We start from the raw sequence: 20,338 nt of genomic DNA on the forward strand, positions 1-20,338 counted from the left end.
GGGGGGTAGGAAAAGAATAAATGAAACAAGATGGGATCAGGTGGAAGTCACCATAAGTGACTCTTAATCTCACAAAACAAACTGAGGGTTGCTGGGAGGAGGGGGGGCCAGGAGAGGGGGGTGAGGTTATGGACATTGGGGAGTGTATGTGCTATGGTGGTGCTGTGAAGTGTGTAAACCTGGCGATTCACAGACCTGTACCCCTGGGGATAAAAAAAACATTATATGTTTATAAAAAAAAGATAAAAAATTTAATTAAAAAATAAAATAAAACAAAATGCTGTTAATGAGGACCTCTGACATTCATATTTTACCTCTGTTCAGTGATCATGCACCCTCATTTTTTCATTTATTGTATTTCTCCAATGGGACAATGTTTTTCAACAAAACTCATCAGATTCCATTGTTGTTATAATTAATGCTTTTCCCCAAACCCTCATTTTCCTGAAATATTGCATCTGCTTTGAATCTTTTTATATGGGTAATTCATCCTAATTGACTATCAGCAAAGTATTAACAATTGCACTACTACAACTTACCATGTCCACTACCAGTGAAGATTAAGAAGTCCTCATTCTGAGTCTACCAGTGAGTGGCCCAAACCCAAGGCTTACATGAGAATCTGCTTCTTTGGATCAATCCAGCACAGATTTTCTTGATTCAGGATTCCTGCAAAATAGATTTTAAAACAGAGATTAGCATGGAGAAACTTAATTGGGAATATCATTTGCACTAAGAAAGCTGGAGAAGAAGTGAAGGAACTAGCATACAGTCACAAAAAAAAGACCTCAGCCGGTCTTATGGATGTCACTTCAGAGTTGTGCTCCTAGAAACAAATAGGTCAGTCCTATATATCCTTATATCAACCATTCCTGGAACTTCGTTTTTAAGGACCAAGTAGTAAATATTTTAGGGTTTGTGGGTCATATTCAGTTTCTATCACCTATTCTCTTTCTCCCTCTTCTCCTCCCCTTCCTTTTTTTCCTTCTTTCCTTTCTCTTCTTATTCCCATTGTTACGGACGTTTAAAATATATCTTCTGTGACCTATAAAAACAGACCAGAAAACAGATTTGGTTTTAGGCCATACCATGCTAACCTCTGAGTCAATATGTGTGTACTTCATGAAGGGAATGAGACCTGGGACTAGGTGGTTCTCTTGGACCTGGGGAAATTCCTAGAAAAAGACATCTTGATGTGGCTAACCTTCATACTTATAGAAACCAAAGATAATGAGGGACTCGATCCTGAGTGGGGGATCTGGGTGGCACTACATATACTATTACTGTGTATACTATTAGTGGAAAATATATTCGAGCAGGAGACAGACAGTAAACCATACACTTAATAATAAATAAGTAAATCCACAAATAACTAGTATATTATAAGGTTATAAGTGCTCTGAAAGAAAATAAAAAAGTACATTAAAATAAGGGGGATCAGAGGTGGGAGACAGGCTTCATGTAAAATAGTTGGGTTAAACTCATTAGGATATTTAAGTATGTCTTTTTATGGAGAAACAATAAAACTAAGATTTTGCATCTATAGTTTGATGTGTTTTAACAAATGCATACAGCTGTATAAATATCATCACAATTAAAATATAGAATACATCCATTACCCACAAATTCCTTTATATATCTGTAATCTTTCTTTCATCCTAAATTCTTAAAAAATGCTGTTTCTGCTTTTTATCTCTATAGTTTTGTCTTTCCAGAATGTCATATAAATGGAATCATGTAATATTTATGTTTTATCTTCTACTTAACATGTGCTTTTATATTCCTCCATGCTGTTGCATGTATTAACAATCAATTTTTTAATAGTTGAATAATATCCTATTAAATGAATATACCACAGTTTGTTTATTCACTCACCAGTTGATGGATATCTGTGTTGTATCTAGTTTTTACTTTCTCCTTTTTTTTTCTCCCATAAAGGATAAGCTTATGAGGATTTGAGTCCATGCTTTTGTATAAACAGATATCATCATTTGTCTGGGGCAATATATAGAGGGATGCAATGGAAGGGTCATAAATAAGTGTTCACCTTCAAAAGAAACTGCCACAGTGTTTTCCAAATTGATTGTACAGTTTTGCATTCCCAGCAGCAATATATGTGATTTCTAGTTACCCCACATTCTGAACACCGTACGGTATTGTCAATTATATTTTAGTCATTCTAGTAATTACATAATGATATCTCAATTAAAGCTTTTATTTGCATTTTTCTGGTGACTAAAGACATTGAACATATTTTTCCATGCTTTTTAACTATTTAATTACCTTTCTTGGTAAAGTATTTGTTCATATATTTTGTTCATTTTGGAATTGTTTTTCTGTGTTTTTATTATTGGGTAGCAAAAGGTTTTTGTTTTGTTTTGTTTTGTTTTGGAATTTCAGGTAAAAATCTGGCGTCAGATTTATGTTCTGCAAATATGTATTTTTTCCAATCTGTGACATGTCTCTTCCCTTTACCTAACAGCAACTTTCAAAGAAGAAAGGTTTTAACATTGATGAAGACTAATGCATACATATTTTCTTTACAGTTAATGATTTTTTGGTCTTCTCTAAGAAATTTTTGTCAATGCAAGGTCACAAAGATTTTAATCCACTTTTTTCCTTTAGAAATTTTATTTAGGTTTAGCCTAAATTTTATTTAGGCTCTTATTTAGGTTCCTAGTCAATATCAGTTTTTGTATAGGAACATCTAATTTTTCCGGTGCCATTTGTCAAAAAGACCAGTTTTTTCGTCATTGAATTACCTTGGAGGCTTTATAATCAATGTTTGGTTCTACTACTGACTATTTTTCTACTTCATCTACATGTCTTTATGCCTCCATCATATCTCTTTCAACCATATAAGTTAAGAGCATTTGTATGTGTGGAGTTGGGAGAAAGGTAAGAATATGAATCAGAAGATATAATATTTTATATTAAAGCAATGGGATAGGATTAATTTCTTGTGAGATATCATCTGCTGAAAATAAAGCAATGGAATATATTCAATAAGATCCCAAGCACATACATTATATGTGTATAATGTAAATAAAAAATGAAATGAAAATATTATAAATAAAATAAAATGAAAATGAATTAACAAGATTGATTGAATATTTAAGTGATTTCAATACAAGGATTTAAAAAATCTACCTTATTATTATCCACAAAGTTGTTTTGCCTGATGAAAACATTGCGTATGAATGTTTTCTTACATTCATTCCTCAAATATTTATTGAAATCCAGACATTCACTGCATTGTTTTTGGAAATGGGACTCAGGAGATTTTTTGTCTCTGTCCTCAGGGTTTTCAAGGTGGTAAGAAAATGTATGTACATAATCATAAACTTATGTAGTAAGTACTAGGAGCATGTAATCTTGTGGAATTCAAGAGAGTTTCTCAGAAAAAGATAGTAGCCCTAAATTTTGGACATAGAGTAGAATTCACCTTATAAATCACTAGTTAGAATTCTACTGGGTGAAAATGAAGGATTTGTATGAGTTTGGGGATTTTTTTTTGACCCCCTGAAAATTTACTTTTATTTATGTCACTCTCAAAGTACATATTGAGGGAAAAAAATCAGTCAAATGATTTTCTTAATAATTTTCTAAAAATATAGTGTTCTTTTTCCTTTAAGTGTATGAAGTGTGACTAAGCAATTATTTATCTTCATTTGACAGATGAGAAAAAAGAGATTGATACCAACTCAATAGTATTGTGCCCAATGATTATTAAAACCAAGTTCTTTCTGGTTAATTGCTTTATCAAAGTTTATTTCAGAAGCTCAAAAATGTGAATGCATATTTCCAGTGTGGCTCAGTGTCTCTTGAGCGATAATTTATACTTCAGTGGGTTCTGAATGCCTTTGGATGACAATGATGATGATATAGTGCAAGGAAGCTATGATTTATCACAAATGATGTACACAATGAACTACTGGGAAGTACAGAGTAAGATGTAAAGTATCTGGATCTCTCTTTCATTATACTGAGTCTTAAATATTGTTTCTGCTTCCCTTCTAGTCTATCACTGACACTAGATAAATTATTTAAAATGGATGGAATTTGACAAAGTATTCAAAAAGTCTATATCATTTGATTGTTAAGTTAAATGAACAATAAATTAATTTTATCAATAAAGTCATTTTCATAAAATAATGATTGGCTTGACTGTGGTATTAAAAGCATTTAGGTTATGTTTATTTCCTTTTTGCAAAATTTTGCTAAATATAAAATTTAGAAAAAAATAGTATTTGTTTTTATCACTGTACTAAAAAAATACAGAATCACTAAAAATAATTTTTATTATTTAACAAATATTTTAAAAACCAACATTCATTCAAATTAAAGCTGCACATTTTCTAAATCATTTTTTTTCCATATATTTAACTAGAATTACTTCTATTTAAATCAACAACTGATGTTCTTAATCAGTAGTTTTGGTTTGCAATTACAATTACTTAAAAATGGTAAAATGAATAATTATTTGTTTAATAGATTCAAGACATTCTTAAGAAGACAAATGACAAGAGAATTCCTTAGGGATCACAGTTTTGAGATCACTGACATAAGCATTAACGATAACTGGGACTGAAATATGTGGATAAATATAAATATTGAATAATATCTAGTTCCTTATATTCTGAATTAAATCTAAAAAATGTATGTGCAAGAATATTCATGTATTTTGAAATTTCTGTATCTATCTTCCCAAAGAAAATTAAAATGTTTATGAGAGTTAAAAGAATCAATAAACTTTATGATATAGTTGTTTTTCAACTAAGAGATTTTTATTTTGAAGCCCAAGCAAATTCTTAACAGTGCAGGACTCTAGAAGTGATAAAATAAGGAAAATCTAGAAGGCTTTGAAGGTAATATATGTCCAGTAGCTAAATTACACCAAAATTTATACCACAGCTTATTTTCTTCTCTCATAAACTTTCTATATGCACTCTTCTGTCCAATACCTGTTGGTAATAAAGAAGTCAGAAGTTAAATAAGGAAGCTTTCTCTCCCCTCCCAACCATCATATTTGCAGAGGAGACTTGACAAAACAGAAGATTTAAATGAGATTCAGTGTGTCATAAGAAGATATATAGAGTATCATGGATAATCATGACAGAAACTCATCATATCATGAATCAAAAAAATTTCAGTTTGAATCAGAAAAGATAATCAACAGATACTAGCATTGAGATGATACTGATGGAATTATTTAACAATGTTTTCAATGTAACTCATAAAAATACTTCAATAAGAAATTATATTAGATGAAGAGAATTAAGAGGCACAAACTTCCAGTTATAAAGTAAATAAGTCATAGATGTAAAATAAAGCAGAGGGGATATATTCAATAATATTTAATGATCAGTGACAAACAGCAACTAGACTTACTATGGTGACCATTTCATAATGTATGTAAGTGTCAAATCATTACATCACACTCCTGAAACATAATGTTGTACACCAGTTAAGATATATTTCAATAAAAAAAAAGAAATTACAAAGATGCTTCAAACAAATGAAAACAAAATATAAAGTCTGAACCAAGAAATATAAAATGTAAAAAAGAACCAAATAGAAATTTTAGAACCAAACATAAAATAACTAAAATTAAAACTCAATGTATTTGCTCAACAATAAAATGGAAAGAAAAGGACTAAGAATCAGTGAAGTTAAAGATTGAATGATGCCAATTACTGAGTCTCAAAACAGAAAGAAAATAGAAAAAAAATAGATCTTCAGAGATCCATGGAACTGTAATAAAAGAGCTAAAGTACATGTCATCAGAGTCTCAGAAAAAGAAGAAAGAAAATCGTGCTGGACGAATATTTTAAAAAGTTCCCGAATTCGGGAAGCAAACAAAATACTCATAAACCTATGGATTAAAGAAGCTGAGGAAACCCAAAATAGAATAAACCAAAGATATCCATGCCAAGACCATAAGAATCAAACTTCTCAAAACTAAAGACAAGAAAACAGAGCCTTGAAGGGAGGAAGGAAAGAACTATACCTTACTATGAGGAACTATTCAAATAACAGTGGATTTCTAATCAGAAATTAAAGAAGTGGCATAACATTTTTTAGGTAACTAATAAAAAAAAAAATAGCCATCCCAGAATCCTATATCCTACCGAAGTATTATTTAATAATGGAGTAGAAGTTAAGACATTCTCAGACAAAAGAAAACTAAAAGAGTTTGTCACTAGCAGAATTACCCTAAGATACTGGCTTAAGAAAATTCCTAAAACAGGAAGAAAACAAAGAAGAAAATTGAGAATATTAGAAATGAAGAAAGAACAGAAAGAGTATGAAAATGAGTAAATATAATGGACTTTTATCTCTTGAGTTTTCTAAACTATGTTTGATAATTAAAGGAGAAATTATAACAATATTCTGATGTGCTTTTCAAGGTATAGAAGGAAATATTGAAGACAGTTTATATTATAAATGGGTGAAAAAAATTTAAATGGAAGTATATTTTCTATACTTCATTCTAACTGGTAAAGTGTCTCCATCATTATACTACAATAAATTATGTATGTTAAGTGTAATAACTAGGATAACTACTAACAAAATTGATAAAAAAAAATACACTCAAAAACAGTAAAGATCGATAAAAGGGAATTCTAAAAAGTATTTAAGTAACTATTGATACACAAAGCAACTTAGGTATATTTTTATGAACAATCTGTAGAAAAAAATCTCAAAATGTGACAGATTTGATTTGATTTATGTTACATTTTTGAAATGATAAAATTATACAGATGGAAAATAGATTAGTATTTTCAAGAGATTAGAAATTGTAGGGTGAGAAACATGGGTGCTATTATAAAGGGGTAGCATGACAGGAATGTTTTTGGTGATGGAATAACTCTGAATCTTGATTGTAGGGGCAGTTACGTGATTCTACACATGTGATAAGATGACAGAACTATAACTGCACATTGTACCAATACCACTTTCATTGTCTTGATATTATACTATAGTTGCATGAGATAAAATCTTTGGGGAAAAATTGATGAAGGGTACCCAATATTGGTCTATAATATGATTGCAATTTCTTAGGAATCTCTTTTTCAATAAACATTAGCAAATACATAGATAATATAACTCGTTTGGGTGTAAGTTAAAAAAAATTCCCTGATAATAACAATAAAAGGCACAGGTTGAGAATCAGAATATTGGGAACCAAGCTAGCCATATTTTCTTGGAGATCCCTCAGCAATTCACTAAATATATCTCTGATTAATAATACAAATTAAAAAAAAAAACAAAACCTTGATTAGACCATCAAGGAAGGAACTCTATATCGGAATACAAGCCATCCATGCCTAAGAACACATCTATTGTATGGCAAATATTTTTGAGATAATTTTGAGAAAACTGAGAAATTGCAGACTGTGGGGGCACTTGGGTGGCTCAGTCATTAAACATCTGCCTTTGGCTCAGGTCATAATCTCAGAGTCCTGGGATTGAGCCCTGCATGGGACTCCCTGCTCAGTGGGAAGCCTACTTCTCCCTCTCCCACTCCTCCTGCTTGTGCTTCCTCTTTTGCTGTGTCTGTCTCTGTCAAATAAATAAATAAAACCTCAAAAAAAAGTAAAAAATTGCAGACTCTGTTCTCATCCTTGAAAAATAAGCATCAATTCTTAAGTTATGAACTTTTCAAAAGAAATACTTGGTAAAATGACATTTATAAAACCTGTGGCCAGGGCTCCTGGGTGGTTTCAGTGGTTAAGCATCTGACTTCTGCTCAGGTTGGGATCTCAGTGTCTTGGGATGGAGCCAGAATGAGGGCTCTGCACTCAGCAAGGAGTCTGTCTGTTTTTCCCTGTCACTCTGCCCCTGCCCCTGCCTCTGCTCTCTCTGTCTCTCTCTCTTCCAAATAAAAAAATAAAATCTTAAAAAAAAAAATCCGTGGCCTTCAATGCATTGTCTGCTTCAGTGGGTGTAACCCATCTCAAAAAGAATGCGTTGGACAATTTCCAGGCTCTTACTGATGTGCCATTACATCTATTAATTCACACGAGTCATCAAAGGGGGTTAGGTTTGAGAGGTGAGCCTTTCACATACTCTCTTTTAAAAATATAAGGAACCCCACTATTCTGGAATAAAGCTCTAGAATATACTTGAAACTCTAAAAATAATTTTGTCTTAAGTGAGACTAAGTAGATGATTCTAGTGGTCTCTAACATGAAAAGAAGAAATAAAAACATGAGTTACTATAATCATTTTTTTAGTTTTTATATGGCTTTCTAATTAATTTTACATAATAAAATGTCAAAATCTTGCTGTTTTTAGAATCAGTTGTTTTTTGACAAGCTATTCGTCACATTTTATAAATGTTAATACTTTTAAATTTGTTTGATGCAAACCTTTATAACATTTTATCTCAAATGGATACATAATATTATTACTTTTTCATTTTCCTTTAGTTTAGGTTAATTTGTGTGTACCACAAGAGTGGCAGTTCTTTAGTATTACATAGTAATAAGTAAATTTTAAGGACAGAGATATTCTCTAATTATAAAATTTTGATCAGTATTTATCTTCAGTTTTATATTTTCTAAGTGCCAATAATCATTGTTACATGAAAATTTTACAGCTTCTCCTTTTTCATAAAATTATTCTGTAAAATTATTTTTATGTGATAGATATATTATTTACATATTAATTTGGGAAATGTTTGAATGAATAATATAAATCCTAATTTAATATGATGACCTGAGTACTTACTCATATCTATGAAAAAATCTATTAATAGAAAACTTTTAGTTTTATTGGGACCATACAATTCTACAAAACTAAAATATTGACCCAATATTTTCAATATTTTATTGACCCAAGCTATCTTAATCTTTGCAGAGTACATATCAGGAAGGTAGATAACTAATGGTACTTATAAATAAATACATCTTCATGAGAAAAATAAACAAGAATAACTTCAAAATATAACTTCAAATGAAGTTATAACTTCAAAAATGAAGTAAAATGGTTTAAAGCCATGTAACCATGCTATTTTAAAGCAAAATATAATTACCTATATGTGTGTATATGCATGCATGTGTCTGAAATGTCTGATAAAGTATTATTATTTAGTGAGGCATCAATATTTGTTAAGATTAACTTTCAGAAGAAAATAAAACACTGATTGCATCTATAAACTTCCCATAACTCAGAGAAAAATAACCCTAATGGAAAATACTCAATTAAAAATAGTCATACTACATAATATCTCTTCTTTTTGTGTATAATTATTGAACAGATGTAATTTTTTTCTTTGTTAGTTGTACAAGAGATAATGACTATATCAACATGTATAAAGAAATAAGTAAATTTCTCACTTAAATTATTATTGTTTAATAATAAGAAGAATAAAAGCCTAGGGTGCCTGCGTGGCTCAGTTGGTTAAGCAACTGCCTTTGGCTTGGATCATGATCCCAGGGTCCTGGGATCAAGTTCCGCATGCAGATCCCTACTCAGTGGGGAGTCTGCTTCTCTCTTTCCCTCTGCTTGCCCCTCCCCCTTGCTTTTGCATGCTCTTTCTGTCAAATAAATAAATAATCTTAAAAAATAAAATAAATAAAAACCTAGCATAGTCATTAGCTATATAAGAAATATATATATATGTGTGTGTGTATGTGTCTGTATGTATTTTATGTATGTATATATATATATATATATATATATATATATATATATATATCCCAGCTAGTGCCAAGTTCTATAAACTCTACACCATTCTCTTCTGAGTCTATTACAGAAAAATTTCAGATGGCAAATATTTATTACATTCACCAAAATTCTCAACACCCTCAAAGAAGATAAATATTATTTTGAATCACAAGACTCTATTTGAAACTTAGTCATGGCCTCAAAATTCTTGTTAATGCACCCTAGGAAATAATTGACATTGGAGTATATAAATATGATATTCATAATGGAGATCAACTTGCCATGCTTTTCTTAGGCAACATTCTAAAGACACCCTCTAACATCTAAGCCTTGCCGCTTAGTGAATCTGAAATGATTATAAGAATTCTACACTACTGTAACATAAGTACCATTTGTATGTAAATGTGAAGGAACTTCTCTAGATTTTTTACAACACTGAAATAAAAAAATCATGCATCCCATATGTTACAGCAATTCTATTTCTAGTTGTTCCATTCTAGAGAACTTCACATAGGTGTCTACTAAACATGTATGTAAGATGACTTATAGCAATATTTATTAATAACAAAAATAGAACCAATTAGCATAAGTCAATAAGAAAATGGATAAATATCCATATATTCATGAAATGGAATAGAAGGAGTTAAAATCAATGGCCTAGTACTTTCTGTATTCATTGTGTGTTCATTCAACAAATATTCTTTCACCATCTTCCTCATTCATTTCACCCTGAGTCAGATGCTTTCCATAGTCTCTTTCCATCAAGTTGGTATATTATTTTTTTCTTCCTTCTGTGCTGGCAATTCAAATAGTTTTTATTCATTACTTCTGCAAAATAAAGAAATGGATAAGCATTTAACTGTCAATATTATATATTTTTTTTATTAAGAGACCAGAGTAACAAAGACAAATACACTTAGAATTAATTTCATTTACTTAAAATCAAGTAAAGGAACAGCTAACTCTTTGTGCTCATCTTGTCCACTATCTTTCTCAACATGAAAAACCCATTTGTCATTTTCTTTCTCTATAATCGGAATAAAAAATCACATCCCATGCAATCTTCTCATATGTTACAAGTCAACTTTGTATACTCTAAACAAATATATTTTTAATATTTTAATATCTTAGAAGAAACCAAAGTTCTCTTTAGGAATATGAAGTGTTATTAGGTTGTCTGTTGAAATAATATAAATGAAAGCGAAGGTGAAATGGTTATTATTTCTAGAGCTGATTTTCATTTTTTACTTTACTCATTGAATCCGGAAATGATACATTTAACGCTGCCCTCTTTTTGCTTCTTCCCGCTATTTCTCATGATAATCCATCATAGTCATCTGTGGAAGAAAGTCATAATATTGTCATCAACGCCAGCTTGAATGACAGCTTACCCTAATAGCATGTCTTTACTACTTCGTGATTTCCTGTTAGGCTTTCAGTTCCAAGTTTGCTCTTAAACTTGTGTTTGCATTCATTGTATCAACTGACATTATTTGAAGTGCAATTTTCTTCAACCAGTTTCTTTTATATACTCTTTACAGTTAGTGGATAGAACCTTCTTGTGAGTAGAGGTTTTGCTCTATTTAATTATGTAACTTGTCAGGGAAATTGTCGTTGAATGTAACAACTAGAAAGTAAATACTAATTATTTTCAAAAAAATTAGTAAATAGATAATGGTCACACTTTCTGAGCTCATTTGGCTGCCTTTGCCTAATAAAATTACATTTCCATTGTAACTTAGCAGATTTTATACATTATTGGACTATGACAGATGTCTGTTCTGGTGGTAGTCTTTTATATTCCTTAATAATAATGTCCTTAAATTAATATTTTAATTTCTCTGATCTTTTTAAACCAACAGGAATTAAAACATGTCAGTAATTATTTTTATAAAGAGCAGAATAGATTACATTCTGAGTTACTAAAAAACATGGAACTGTGTCCCAATAATTTAAATATGACTTTCATCTATTTATACATATTTCTTATTTATTTGATGTTTTACTTAATATGTGTGATTTTTAATGTGTGATTTATAGACACAATAACTTTTTACTTATAGAAGGTTTTTATCAGTTCTATCCATATTTGAGGTGGACTACAAGTGGTAATATTTGCAGGACGAATCGCATAATTTTCTAAATGTATCAGGTTAAAAAAATTTAGTTGTAAAACTATTTTCAGAATTATTTAAACATTACTCAAAACAAAATAATATTTTATCTTTTTCCAGATCTACTGAGGTCTAATTGACACATAACATTGTGTAAGTTCATGTCGGACAATGTGAAGATTCATTACACTTACATATTGCAAAATGATCCCCACAGTAGGGTTAATTAACACCTCCATCATCTCCCATAATTGCAATTTCTTTTTTTTTATAGTGAGAACACTTAAGATCTATTGTCTTAGCAACTTTCAATTATATAATAATTATAACTAAAATTGTATATTATAATATAATTTAACAATATATAATACTGTATATAATACAGTAGAATTAACTATGGTCATCATGCTGTCCCTTAGATCCCTAGAATTTATTCATCTTATAAATGGAAGTTTGTACCCTTTACCCAAAATCTCAGCATTTTCCTCCACATCTAGCTCCTGATAATCATCATTCTACTTCTTTTGTGAGTTCATCATTTTAGATTCCATTTATAAGTGATATCACACAGTATTTATCTTTCTCTAAGTTCATCATTTAGCATAATCCCCTCGGGATCCATTCAAATTATCACAAATGGCATGATTCCTTATTTTTCATGATTGAATAATAGTCCGTTGTATATATTTACATCTTCTTTATTGATTCATCTGTGGATGGACACTTAGGTGGTTTCCAAGTTTTGGCTATTGTGAATACTTTTGCAATGAATTTTGAAGTTAAGATCTACTGGAGAACCTTATTTCTTTCCTTTTGATACATACCAAGAGGTAGATGGCTGATAATATATTAAGTTCTTTTTAATTTTTATAAAAACCTCCATACTGTTTTCTTAAGAGTTGAAACAGTTTATATTCCCACCAAGAGTGCACAAGGGTTTTCTTTTCGCCACAATTCTTGCCAACACTTATTATCTCTTGTCTTTTGATAAAGGCCATTCTGACAAGTGTGAGATGATATATCATTATGGTTTTCATTTATATTTCCCTGATGACTAATGAAGTTAATTTTTCCCATACCTGTTGATCATTTAGATTTCTTCTTTGAACAAATGTCTGTTCAGTTCCTCTGCCATTGTTTAATCGATCATTTGGGATTGTTTGCTATTGAATTGTATAAGTTCTTTATGTATATTGGATAGTAACCTCTTGTCAGTTGGTTTGCAATTACTGTCCCCATTCCATAGAATGCCTTCATTTTGTTGTTCCTTTTGTTCAGCAGCATCTTTTTCTTTTGATGTAGTCCCACTAACTGATTTTTACTTTTGTTACTTGGGTTTTGGTGTCATACCCCAAAAAATCATCACCAAGACCAAGGTCAAGAAGCTTTTTCTCTTCTAGAAGTTTTATGGTTTCCGGTCTTTTGTCTAAGTATTGATTCATTTCTAGTTAATTTTTGTAAATGGTTAGAATAAAGGCCTAATTTCATTCTTCTGCATGTGATTATCCAGTATTCCCAACAGTTTATTAAAGAGACTATCCTATCCCCATTGAGTATTCTCTCTTGCCAAATGTTAGTTATGGTACATGTAAAAGTTTTTTTTTGGGTTCCCAATTCTATCTATTGGCTTACATATCTATTTTATGCCAGCACCATATTTTTTACTACAACAGCTTTGCAAATACCTTGAAATTGGGTAGTGTAACGCCTCCAGCTTTGTTTTGCTTTCTCAGAATTACTTTGGCTTCATGGGGTTTTTGGTGATTCCACACAAATTTTAAAGTTGTTCTACTTCAGTCAAAAATACTGTTGGAATTTTGATAAGGATTGAAACTGTAGATGGGCTTGAATGGCACAGACATATTAGCAATATTAATACTTCTGATCAATAAACACAGAATATCTTTTCCATTCATTTGTGTCTTCTTCACTTTCTTTTATCAGCCTTATACTTTTCAATTGACAGATCTTTCATCTCTTTGTTTAAATTTATTCCAAAATATTTCATTGTTTTTGACACCATTGTGAATAAGATTATCTTGTTTCTTTTTCAGATATTTCAGTGTTAATGTATAAAAATGTAACTGATTTTTGCATGCTGATTTTGTATCCTGTAACTTTATACTGAATTTGCTCATTTGTTTTAATAGATTTTTGGAAATGCCTTTAGAATTTTCTCTATATAAGATCATATCATCTGCAAACAGACAATTTTACTTCTTCCTTACTAATCCGTATGCTATTTTTTTCTTTTTTCTTGCTTGATTTCTCTAGCTAGGACTTGCAGTACTGAGCTAAATAGAAGCAGTGAAAGTGGGAACCCTTGTCATGTTTCTGATTTTACAGGGAAAGTTTTTAATTTTCATATGATATCAGCTAGGAGTTCATCACGTATAAACTTTATTATATTGATGTATATTCCTTGTATACATAATTTGTTGAGAGTTTTTAATCAAGAAAGGATGTGGTATTTTGTCAAACACTTTCTCCAATCATTGAGGTTATCATATAATTTTTATCTTTCACCAATACTATGTATCACATCTATTGATTTGTGTATGTTGGACCATCCATTCATCACACAGATAAGTCCTCTTGTTTATCTTGCAGGATTCTTTTAATATGCTGTTGAATTTGTTTTCCTAATATCTTGTTGAGAATTTCTGCCTGTGTGTATCTATATTCATCAGGGATCTTGGCTTGTCGTTTTATTATCTTGCATAGCCCTTATTTGGCTTTGGTATCAGTGTAAAGCTGGCTTTATAAGTGAATTTGAGAGTGTCCTCTCCTTTTCAACTTTTTGTAAGACTTTGAGAAAGATTGGTATTCATTCTTTAAATGTTGGTAGAATTAAGCAGGGAAACCATCTGATCCCAGGCTTTTATATCTTGAAACTTTTTTGATTACTGATCCAGTCTCCCTACTCTATTAATCTATTTGGATTTTCTATTTCTTCATTATTCAGTCTTAGTACGTTGTGTGTTTCTAGGAATTTATCCATGTCTTCTAACCCAATTTTTTATGGATTATTTTTACAGTAGTCTCTTACTAAAGAAACTTCTCTACTGGATTCCTGAGCTTCCACAAGGGCTCTCTCTGGTCTGTAAGTGATTTATGTTTAAGAGTATTCTCCAGGAGCTCTCAACATGTGGCCTAGAGAAGCTGGAGCTGTTCACAGGTCACCAGAGGGTCCTCTGCTGGGACTAAAGTCTATGTTTATTACCTGATGCCCAGGTGGGTGAGATTCTCCTAGGCCTCTTGGCACTTAGTATTGAATCTCACAGCTCTTACAAAGGCAGTTTTGTATGTGGATGAATGCCAAATTGCTGTTATTGAGAAGAGATGTCTTTTTTGGCCATCCTGCTTATATTATTCTTGGAAAATATTATTTTTAAATAATGTATTCATTAATTTACAAACCTGATATTTTCACTAGACAAAGGTTGTTAACCCCTCAGGTTTCCTAAGCCTAGATTAAGCCAAGTATTAAGTGCTTTTCTATATGTTAGTAAAGATGAGTTTTATAATTATGTGAATTCGATGATAATATCCAATTTTACATAAGAGAAAACAGTGGCTTCAGTTAACTAACTCATTTCAAGTTCCTCTTTATAAGTGGAAATTCAAAACATGAAAGCACAAGGAGAAGAAAATCAAGACCTCTGTTCCTATAACTAAGGAAGAAATATACATACATTATTTAAATATCCCAAATAATGTGTTCACTCCATCTTCTATACCATGTGGCCTGAAAGATAATATATTAAAAATTTTAAACATTTTTTTTTTGCTGAGTAGGTAAAACATATTAAAGTGGTGAAATAAACTCTAGAAAGCAAAAGTCAGCTCAATTTATTCAAAAAATAATTAAAAGATTAACAGAACATTTATATCCCTCAGGTTGGCATGATTTCATCTCTGCTTTTTATTTCTGTTCTCAACCTGATGATCAATCATGTTATGCACAGCAACCTGTCAAAATGTGCTATATTAGCAAATCTGGAAAGCTTTGCTCATCTTTCCCTCAAAGCCCACACTTTTAATAGGACAAGTGAACTCAAGTTGGTATTTGGAAAGAAATAAAAACAGAGACTAAATCAAGATCATCTTATTTTGACAGTCTTTATGATCTTTTTCTATTGGTTAAGAATGTTTGGTAATCATGGTAAATGCTTTGTTAAATCAGAAGTTTTTAGCATTCTATGTAGAAACATATGTTATTATTTAACCAAAATAGGGGGAAATGTATACTTTTATTATGTAAATCGTTTAAAGACACAGTATTCTGTAATAAACAACTGATACAAACTTCTCCTTAGGAAGACATAGTTTTGCTCATTTGACATTTCTTCTATTAACAGTTAAATTCTTTCAGGGTATTTCCTTTCATATTAACAATTTATTTTACTTCTTCAAAGATTAGTACTTACTAGAACTTATAGTTCTAATAGTACTATAGTACTTATAGTTCTAATAGCACTTATTAGTACTTATTAAAACTTATGTCACCTAATGAAAGAATGGCAGAAACTCCCAAAGTAGCAATATTTTATTACACATCTGAAAGGAATAACCTAAAATATTTTTTAATCACTCTGAGTATCTAGTAAGGTTAAGTATCTGTTAAGCTACATTTTCTCTTTAATTTTCTTTTTTATTGAGGTTAAAATGACATATAACATTACATTAGTTTCAGGTGTACAACATAGTGATTCAATATTTGTATATATTGTAAAATTACCACAATTTAAGTCTAGTTAACATCCATTACCACAGTTATTTTGTATTTTTTATCTACTTTCTTAGCAACTTTCAAATATTCAACATAGTATTATTAACTTTAGTCACCATGTGATCCATAACATCATCATGACTCATTTTATAACTGGAAGTTTCTACCTTTTGATCCCCCTCACCCATTTCACCCATCCCCAACTCCTTACCCCTGGCATCCATCAATCTTCTCTCTGTATCTATGAGTTTGATTTTTTTGTTGTTGTTATTGTAACTCCACATATAAGTGGAATCATATAATATTTGTATCTTGGGTTATTTATAGCAATTGTGCTGTATCCTGCTACAAGTAACCAGAGACCTAACCAAATACAGCTTTAAAATCAATGTTTATTCTTTCATATAATAAAATTTATTAGTTTACATTACGGAATTTCTGGAGAAAGTATGGGTTCGAGATGGCTAATTTAGAAACTCAGTGTGTTTTCTTCTTTTTTTTTTTGAGCTTATTTGATTTATTTGTTTAACCTCTTAATTTTATTATTTTTCCCGTGTTCCAAGATTCATTGTTTATGTGTTTTCCTTTCAAATCATAAGATGGCTACAGAAATTCTAGGCATCATCATTTCACTCAGAAACATACAAAGCCACAAAACTTATTCCTTTTATTAAAATAGAGAAAACTTTCCAGGAAATGCCTCAACATACGCTTTCTTACTTTGTATTCACCAGATCTGAATCACATGCTGGTACCTGAGTTAATCAATGTCAAGGGGAATGGTTCTTGTATGCGTGGCTTATACTTTATTTGTTCACTGGTCAAATCAATCCCAGTTTGTGAATAAAATCTATTTTCTTTTATCATAAAAGAAGGAAAATGGATGTGAGGTTTGTTTTTGATAGACCAATAATGACTGTCAATACCTTATGATGCTAAAATTGCTAGTGCCTTTTCTTATGCTTTGTGTAATATGTATTATCAAAACACAAATGAGAACGTGTTGGTTCTGCTAATCTGACAAAGACAATTAATTTACCCCCTTTGGGTGTTGTTCTGTTATGTGATATCTGTTATGTGATATCTGTCATATCAGATACAAATATATATGGGCGTATATAGAAAATAGATTAAAATTTTAAATATATATACATATAAGCAAATATAGAAAATAATTAGAAACATGGAAATAAGGTAGAGAATGGAGTATAAAAATATGGGTTTTATTTTTTTAGGTGAATGAAACAGTCAGTATAAAACAAAGAATAATATAGTAATGACACTACTGCTAAAGAGAGATTAACAAGGGCTCAGATAATAGTGGAAGGTTTTGAAGATATGGCCATTGAACCGGTAGCAAAGATTACATAGATTTCAAATAGAGGAACTAAAAAAATTTAAGTGTTAGGGTAATGGAAACAGAAAGAACAGATATATGAAAACAGAGATGAGCTAAGTAGATGGAATCTGGTAGTGGAGAGTTGGGCGCTTATAGATCATGTTTGATAAGTCTAAGTTCAATATCAGTTTTTTAAAGCTCACCCTTTCATACTGCTGTTTCTGCAAATCCAACAAAGGTGCCTATGGAACGATAACTTGGTGGGGGGAGCTCTTAATTCTGCTCCAATGACAATCATGATTTTATTTACCCAAGCTGACTTTAAGTAAGCTGCTTAACTCAGTTGTAAAATGGGAATAATTTTCACTCCTTTTGCTCAGAATTGTTATAATGCAATAAGCAAAAACATCTTAAAACATCTTGTATAAATCTTCAGCTATTAATAGGTGATGAATATATACTAGTATGTATTAGTATTAATACTACCAGTTACTTCTTGTGGCATTTATATAGATAGATCAATAGCTACAAAGATGTGATCTTACCGATCGCTCTAAGTAAACACTTGCATATTTCTTGGCACATGGAGTTAATGTATTAACGATATTGAGACTCAAAGGAATTAACTGTCTCAAATTGAAAGTTAAATTACAAACTGAGCGGAAATCTTTACAATTAGGAATCTCTTTTTATATTATTGTGATTTGTAAGAGTGTCCATTATGAAAGTTTTCATCAACTCCTAATGTATCTGTTATGAATATGTGTGAAGTAACACCATTTTTTAATTTGTAGTACCAGTACAAAAATAATATTTTTCAAAGTCACTATTGTATGCAAGTGTTTGAAGCTAAGAAACTATTTATTATCGTAATGAAGTTAATCCTCATGGGTTCTTTGGGAAGTATTCTCTGTTGAAATTTCATTTAAAGGATTAACTTAAGAATGGTTGAAAATAAAGAGCAGATGAGTCATTTGAAAAGAATCCACCAAGAAATCAATGTGTGCCATAACACTTTATGTCTGAACTTAATAGCACTGCACAGTCTTAAAAAGAGCTGGATTGAGGGCGAGTCTTTACACGACTGCATGTTATTAACTCATACCTGATAATAAACAAGCAGCTCCATCTGTTGCGTGGTGGTGTGTTCTCTCCAGACCTCACAGACTCATGTTGTACATGTTAGTGTTCAAGTGTAAATCAGAGAGGGCCACCCAAATGCTTTGGAAAGGGAAGAGTTGTTTAAACTCAAGAAAAGTACATCCAACATGACAGTCTGTGTGGATTTCTTTTAAGTTTATTGCATTCTGTGGCATTACCTCAGCAGATAAAACTTTGGGTTGTTCTAGGCTCAGGTTGCATATTTAAATTCAGGTGTTTTGCACTCCCTTTGTACTTCATGTGTTTCAATTTTATTTACCCATGTGTTAAGTGACTTAAAAACTCTATTTTATGGATACCTTATATTGAAATCCCTCTTCTCAACTAAAACGCCAACTGACTGTCAGATACCTATGGGCTTTGCCTGAGAGCAAAAGCATTTCTTCCTTAATTTTTTGTTCTTTGTATTTTCTACAACATAAGTAAATCAGCATGATTTTCTAGGTGGAAAAAGTGACTATTTATTATTTATAATAAAAACAAAAGTTAACCCTTATCCTTACCAGAAAAATAGAGCAGCTAGAGTCATTTCCCTAAACAGAGATTTGTTAATCTATAGAGCATACTTGATTATTTCTACTCAAGTACTTTTATGTGTCTGTTGTGGCATGCTTAAAATAAAAATTAATTTTATTTTTTTTCTTTATTCATGAAATATTTACTGGGAATTTATTAATTATTAGGCAAACTAAGCTGCAGACATACAATGAATCCCAAATAATAAGTACTCCTCCCTCTTTTTATAGAGGAAATGGACTACTCAGTTTGGGAAAAAAACAAATAGCATTAAATAGGCATCTATTGATTTGTGAGAAGAAAAAAGTATGCTCAGGGAAATCATTATCTACACATAGAAAATCTTTCTTATTTTTTAAAAAAAGTGTTTATCATTGTTAAAATGGGAACAACTAAGTGAGTTTTAGACAACATGTTAGTTTATGAAAGGCTAAGAGGAAAAAGTTGTGAAAAACAAATTTAATCAAAGGAAATGACTCCTAAGACAGACTTTTTGGCAGTAAAAGGTCTGCATATTGGTCTTAAGTCCAATATAAAATTGCTCCAAAATGTCTGGGTTTTTTCCCTTTATTTTGTTAGTCATAAGGCCCATTAAATATAGTAATTTGGATGAACAAATACCTTGTTTTAAATCAGAAATACTCCTGGGATAATTTTTAATCTCATTAGGGTAAAAAATAACTAAGCTACATTGTTTTCTTACTGTAACTTGACATAAGCAACATTAAAAAAAAAATGGATCATGTTGGTGGAAGGAGAAGCAGATAATTTTGGAATGGTATAAATTGTGCCAAGAATGGG

Source organism: Mustela putorius, unplaced genomic scaffold (assembly GCF_011764305.1).
Source record: "Mustela putorius furo isolate JIRA1106 unplaced genomic scaffold, ASM1176430v1.1 tig00003834_pilon_pilon_pilon, whole genome shotgun sequence".
NCBI classification, from domain to species: Eukaryota; Metazoa; Chordata; class Mammalia; order Carnivora; family Mustelidae; genus Mustela; species Mustela putorius.